The following is a 7,130-nucleotide window of genomic DNA, read 5'->3' as shown; positions in this document are numbered from 1 at the left end:
AGGCCGAGTTGCCTGGTTCCCTAAAGCGGCCAAATATTAGGCAAAGTGCCGGTGTCCGCCCGGTTCCCCAAACGCCCCTGGTCGCCCAACTCAGGGGAGAAGTGCTGAAATGAGGCCGAGTTGCCTGGTTCCCTAAAGCGGCCAAATATTAGGCAAAGTGCCGGTGTCCGCCCGGTTCCCCAAACGCCCCTGGTCGCCCAACTCAGGGGAGAAGTGCTGAAGTCAGGCCGAGTTGCCTGGTTCCCTGGAGCGGCCAAATATTAGGCAAAGTGCCGCTGTCCGCCCGGTTCCCCAAACGCCCCTGGTCGCCCAACTCAGGGGCAGAAGTGCTGAAATGAGGCCGAGTTGCCTGGTTCCCTAAAGCGGCCAAAAAAAGAGCAAAGTGCCGGTGTCCGCCCGGTTCCCCAAACGCCCCTGGTCGCCCAACTCAGGGGCAGAAGTGCAGGAATGAGGCCGACCTGCCTGGTTCCCCGGAGCGGCCAAATATTAGGCAAAGTGCCGCTGTCCGCCCGGTTCCCCAAACGCCCCTGGTCGCCCAACTCAGGGGCAGAAGTGCAGGAATGAGGCCGACCTGCCTGGTTCCCTGGAGCGGCTAAAAATTAGGCAAAGTGCCGGTGTCAAACGCCCCTGGTCGCCCAGCCCAAAAAATGACAAAGTCCCACAAACGCCCCTGGTCGCCCAAACACTAAACGCCCCTGGTCGCCCAGCCGAAAAAATGACTAAGTGCCAACAGCGCCCCTGGTCGCCCAAACACTCAACGCCCCTGGTCGCCCAGCCGAAAAAATGACTAAGTGCCAACGGCGCCCCTGGTCGCCCAGCCGAAAAAATGACTAAGTGCCAACAGCGCCCCTGGTCGCCCAAACACTCAACGCCCCTGGTCGCCCAGCCGAAAAAAATGACTAAGTGCCAACAGCGCCCCTGGTCGCCCAGCCTTAAAAATGACTAAGTGCTAACAGCGCCCCTGGTCGCCCAGCCTTAAAAAATGACAAAGTCACACTTCAGGCCGAATTGTGCTGAAGTGAGGCCGACCTGCCTGGTTCCCTGGAGCGGCCAAATATTAGGCAAAGTGCCGCTGTCCGCCCGGTTCCCCAAACGCCCCTGGTCGCCCAACTCAGGGGCAGAAGTGCTGAAGTGAGGCCGACCTGCCTGGTTCCCAAAATCGGCCAAATATTAGGCAAAGTGCCGGTGTCCGCCCGGTTCCCCAAACGCCCCTGGTCGCCCAACTCAGGGGAGAAGTGCTGAAATGAGGCCGAGTTGCCTGGTTCCCTGGAGCGGCCAAATATTAGGCAAAGTGCCGCTGTCCGCCCGGTTCCCCAAACGCCCCTGGTCGCCCAACTCAGGGGCAGAAGTGCTGAAATGAGGCCGAGTTGCCTGGTTCCCTGGAGCGGCCAAATATTAGGCAAAGTGCCGGTGTCCGCCCGGTTCCTTAAACGCCCCTGGTCGCCCAACTGACCGGCAGAAGTGCTGAAATGAGGCCGACCTGCCTGGTTCCCTGGAGCGGCCAAATATTAGGCAAAGTGCCGCTGTCCGCCCGGTTCCCCAAACGCCCCTGGTCGCCCAACTCAGGGGCAGAAGTGCTGAAATGAGGCCGAGTTGCCTGGTTCCCTAAAGCGGCCAAATATTAGGCAAAGTGCCGGTGTCCGCCCGGTTCCCCAAACGCCCCTGGTCGCCCAACTCAGGGGCAGAAGTGCAGGAATGAGGCCGACCTGCCTGGTTCCCCGGAGCGGCCAAATATTAGGCAAAGTGCCGGTGTCAAACGCCCCTGGTCGCCCAGCCCAAAAAATGACAAAGTCCCACAAACGCCCCTGGTCGCCCAGCCGAAAAAATGACTAAGTGCCAACGGCGCCCCTGGTCGCCCAGCCGAAAAAATGACTAAGTGCCAACAGCGCCCCTGGTCGCCCAAACACTCAACGCCCCTGGTCGCCCAGCCGAAAAAATGACAAAGTGCCAACGGCGCCCCTGGTCGCCCAGCCGAAAAAATGACTAAGTGCCAACAGCGCCCCTGGTCGCCCAAACACTAAACGCCCCTGGTCGCCCAGCCGAAAAAATGACTAAGTGCCAACGGCGCCCCTGGTCGCCCAGGATTAAAAAATGACAAAGTCACACTTCAGGCCGACTTGTGCTGAGCAGAGGCCGGCGCTCCTGGTTCCCTGGAGCGGCCAAATTAAAGGCAATGTCCCGGTGTCATCCCGGTCCCTCAAACGCCCCTGGTCGCCCAGGATTAAAATATGACAAAGTCCCACTTCAGGCCGACTTGTGCTGAGCAGAGGCCGGCGTTCCTGGTTCCCTGGAGCGGCCAAATTAAAGGCAAAGTGCCGGTGTCATCCCGGTCCCTCAAACGCCCCTGGTCGCCCAGGATTAAAATATGACAAAGTCCCACTTCAGGCCGACTTGTGCTGAGCAGAGGCCGGCGTTCCTGGTTCCCTGGAGCGGCCGAATTAAAGGCAAAGTCCCGGTGTCAGCCCGGTCCCACAAACGCCCCTGGTCGCCCAGCCACACGGCGCCCCTGGTCGCCCATCCACAAAAACGGCAAAGTGTCAAAAATGCCCCTGGTCGCCCAGCCAATAAACGCCCCTGGTCGCCCATTCATAAAAACGGCAAAGTGTCAAAAATGCCCCTGGTCGCCCAGCCACTAGCCGCCCCTGGTCGCCCATCCATAAAAACGGCAAAGTGTCAAAAATGCCCCTGGTCGCCCAGCAAACAAACGCCCCTGGTCGCCCATCCATAAAAACGGCAAAGTGTCAAAAATGCCCCTGGTCGCCCAGCAAACAAACGCCCCTGGTCGCCCATCCATAAAAACGGCAAAGTGTCAAAAATGCCCCTGGTCGCCCAGCAAACAAACGCCCCTGGTCGCCCATCCATAAAAACGGCAAAGTGTCAAAAATGCCCCTGGTCGCCCAGCAAACAAACGCCCCTGGTCGCCCATCCATAAAAACGGCAAAGTGTCAAAAATGCCCCTGGTCGCCCAGCAAACAAACGCCCCTGGTCGCCCATCCATAAAAACGGCAAAGTGTCAAAAATGCCCCTGGTCGCCCAGCAAACAAACGCCCCTGGTCGCCCATCCATAAAAACGGCAAAGTGTCAAAAATGCCCCTGGTCACCCAGCAAACAAACGCCCCTGGTCGCCCATCCATAAAAACGGCAAAGTGTCAAAAATGCCCCTGGTCGCCCAGCAAACAAACGCCCCTGGTCGCCCATCCATAAAAACGGCAAAGTGTCAAAAATGCCCCTGGTCGCCCAGCAAACAAACGCCCCTGGTCGCCCATCCATAAAAACGGCAAAGTGTCAAAAATGCCCCTGGTCGCCCAGCAAACAAACGCCCCTGGTCGCCCATCCATAAAAACGGCAAAGTGTCAAAAATGCCCCTGGTCGCCCAGCAAACAAACGCCCCTGGTCGCCCATCCATAAAAACGGCAAAGTGTCAAAAATGCCCCTGGTCGCCCAGCAAACAAACGCCCCTGGTCGCCCATCCATAAAAACGGCAAAGTGTCAAAAATGCCCCTGGTCGCCCAGCAAACAAACGCCCCTGGTCGCCCATCCATAAAAACGGCAAAGTGTCAAAAATGCCCCTGGTCGCCCAGCAAACAAACGCCCCTGGTCGCCCATCCATAAAAACGGCAAAGTGTCAAAAATGCCCCTGGTCGCCCAGCAAACAAACGCCCCTGGTCGCCCATCCATAAAAACGGCAAAGTGTCAAAAATGCCCCTGGTCGCCCAGCAAACAAACGCCCCTGGTCGCCCATCCATAAAAACGGCAAAGTGTCAAAAATGCCCCTGGTCGCCCAGCAAACAAACGCCCCTGGTCGCCCATCCATAAAAACGGCAAAGTGTCAAAAATGCCCCTGGTCGCCCAGCAAACAAACGCCCCTGGTCGCCCATCCATAAAAACGGCAAAGTGTCAAAAATGCCCCTGGTCGCCCAGCAAACAAACGCCCCTGGTCGCCCATCCATAAAAACGGCAAAGTGTCAAAAATGCCCCTGGTCGCCCAGCAAACAAACGCCCCTGGTCGCCCATCCATAAAAACGGCAAAGTGTCAAAAATGCCCCTGGTCGCCCAGCAAACAAACGCCCCTGGTCGCCCATCCATAAAAACGGCAAAGTGTCAAAAATGCCCCTGGTCGCCCAGCAAACAAACGCCCCTGGTCGCCCATCCATAAAAACGGCAAAGTGTCAAAAATGCCCCTGGTCGCCCAGCAAACAAACGCCCCTGGTCGCCCATCCATAAAAACGGCAAAGTGTCAAAAATGCCCCTGGTCGCCCAGCAAACAAACGCCCCTGGTCGCCCATCCATAAAAACGGCAAAGTGTCAAAAATGCCCCTGGTCGCCCAGCAAACAAACGCCCCTGGTCGCCCATCCATAAAAACGGCAAAGTGTCAAAAATGCCCCTGGTCGCCCAGCAAACAAACGCCCCTGGTCGCCCATCCATAAAAACGGCAAAGTGTCAAAAATGCCCCTGGTCGCCCAGCAAACAAACGCCCCTGGTCGCCCATCCATAAAAACGGCAAAGTGTCAAAAATGCCCCTGGTCGCCCAGCAAACAAACGCCCCTGGTCGCCCATCCATAAAAACGGCAAAGTGTCAAAAATGCCCCTGGTCGCCCAGCAAACAAACGCCCCTGGTCGCCCATCCATAAAAACGGCAAAGTGTCAAAAATGCCCCTGGTCGCCCAGCAAACAAACGCCCCTGGTCGCCCATCCATAAAAACGGCAAAGTGTCAAAAATGCCCCTGGTCGCCCAGCAAACAAACGCCCCTGGTCGCCCATCCATAAAAACGGCAAAGTGTCAAAAATGCCCCTGGTCGCCCAGCAAACAAACGCCCCTGGTCGCCCATCCATAAAAACGGCAAAGTGTCAAAAATGCCCCTGGTCGCCCAGCAAACAAACGCCCCTGGTCGCCCATCCATAAAAACGGCAAAGTGTCAAAAATGCCCCTGGTCGCCCAGCAAACAAACGCCCCTGGTCGCCCATCCATAAAAACGGCAAAGTGTCAAAAATGCCCCTGGTCGCCCAGCAAACAAACGCCCCTGGTCGCCCATCCATAAAAACGGCAAAGTGTCAAAAATGCCCCTGGTCACCCAGCAAACAAACGCCCCTGGTCGCCCATCCATAAAAACGGCAAAGTGTCAAAAATGCCCCTGGTCGCCCAGCAAACAAACGCCCCTGGTCGCCCATCCATAAAAACGGCAAAGTGTCAAAAATGCCCCTGGTCGCCCAGCAAACAAACGCCCCTGGTCGCCCATCCATAAAAAATGACTAAGTGCAAACAGCGCCCCTGGTCGCCCAAACACTCAACGCCCCTGGTCGCCCAGCCGAAAAAATGACTAAGTGCCAACGGCGCCCCTGGTCGCCCAAACACTCAACGCCCCTGGTCGCCCAGCCTTAAAAATGACTAAGTGCAAACGGCGCCCCTGGTCGCCCAGCCGAAAAAATGACAAAGTGCCAACAGCGCCCCTGGTCGCCCAACCGAAAAAATGACTAAGTGCCCGCATCTTTTGCGTTGACCCCCCACCTCTACCCTCAAACCAAAAAGATGCGGAGGTTTGACCCAGATCTCCAAAACACTATCGGCACATATATAGGGAACAGCATTTTAAGAGCTTTTGGAGCCGAAAATATGACAAAGTCCCACTTTTTCGAAAATATGACAAAGTCCCACTTTTCGAAAATATGACAAAGTCCCACTTTTTCGAAAATATGGCAAAGTCCCACTTTTCTGAAAATATGACAGAGTGCCACTTTTATCACAAATGAGTGCCTGGCTCCCCGGCAATGTGAAACACGAACACGGACTGGAGAAGCGGGCGGCTTTGCCGCTCGCCGCGGCCTCGCTCCGGAAGGGGGGGGGGGCCGCTTATGAAACACGAACACGGACTGGAGAAGCGGGCGGCGTTGCCGCTCGCCGCGGCCTCGCTCCGGGTGGGGGGGGGCCGCTAATGAAACACGAACACGGACTGGAGAAGCGGGCGGCTTTGCCGCTCTTCCCGGCCTCGCTCCGAGCGGGCGGGCCGAATATTAAACACGAACACGGACCGGAGAAGCGGGCGGCTCTGCCGCTCGCCGCGGCCTTTCGGGGGGGCCGCTTATGAAACACGAACACGGACCGGAGAAGCGGTCGGCTTAGCCGCTCTTCCCGGCCTCGCTCCGAGCGGGCGGGCCGAATATTAAACACGAACACGGACCGGAGAAGCGGGCGGCCTTTTGGCTCGCCGCGGCCTTTCGGGGGGGCCGCTTATGAAACACGAACACGGACCGGAGAAGCGGTCGGCTTAGCCGCTCTTCCCGGCCTCGCTCCGAGCGGGCGGGCCGAATATTAAACACGAACACGGACCGGAGAAGCGGGCGGCCTTTTGGCTCGCCGCGGCCTTTCGGGGGGGCCGCTTATGAAACACGAACACGGACCGGAGAAGCGGTCGGCTTAGCCGCTCTTCCCGGCCTCGCTCCGAGCGGGCGGGCCGAATATTAAACACGAACACGGACCGGAGAAGCGGGCGGCCTTTTGGCTCGCCGCGGCCTTTCGGGGGGGCCGCTTATGAAACACGAACACGGACCGGAGAAGCGGTCGGCTTAGCCGCTCTCCCCGGCCTCGCTCCGAGCGGGCGGGCCGAATATTAAACACGAACACGGACCGGAGAAGCGGGCGGCCTTTTGGCTCGCCGCGGCCTTTCGGGGGGGCCGCTTATGAAACACGAACACGGACCGGAGAAGCGGTCGGCTTAGCCGCTCTCCCCGGCCTCGCTCCGAGCGGGCGGGCCGAATATTAAACACGAACACGGACCGGAGAAGCGGGCGGCCTTTTGGCTCGCCGCGGCCTTTCGGGGGGGCCGCTTATGAAACACGAACACGGACCGGAGAAGCGGTCGGCTTAGCCGCTCTCCCCGGCCTCGCTCCGAGCGGGCGGGCCGAATATTAAACACGAACACGGACCGGAGAAGCGGGCGGCCTTTTGGCTCGCCGCGGCCTTTCGGGGGGGCCGCTTATGAAACACGAACACGGACCGGAGAAGCGGTCGGCTTAGCCGCTCTCCCCGGCCTCGCTCCGAGCGGGCGGGCCGAATATTAAACACGAACACGGACCGGAGAAGCGGGCGGCCTTTTGGCTCGCCGCGGCCTCGCTCCAGGCGGGCCGCTTAACG

Source organism: Hippichthys cyanospilos, unplaced genomic scaffold, assembly GCF_059441005.1.
Source record: "Hippichthys cyanospilos isolate Australia breed blue-spotted pipefish unplaced genomic scaffold, RoL_Hcya_1.0 HiC_scaffold_163, whole genome shotgun sequence".
In the NCBI taxonomy this organism is placed as follows: domain Eukaryota; kingdom Metazoa; phylum Chordata; class Actinopteri; order Syngnathiformes; family Syngnathidae; genus Hippichthys; species Hippichthys cyanospilos.
The sequence above is the reverse complement of the archived record's forward strand: the minus strand, read 5'-3'. Positions refer to the sequence as shown.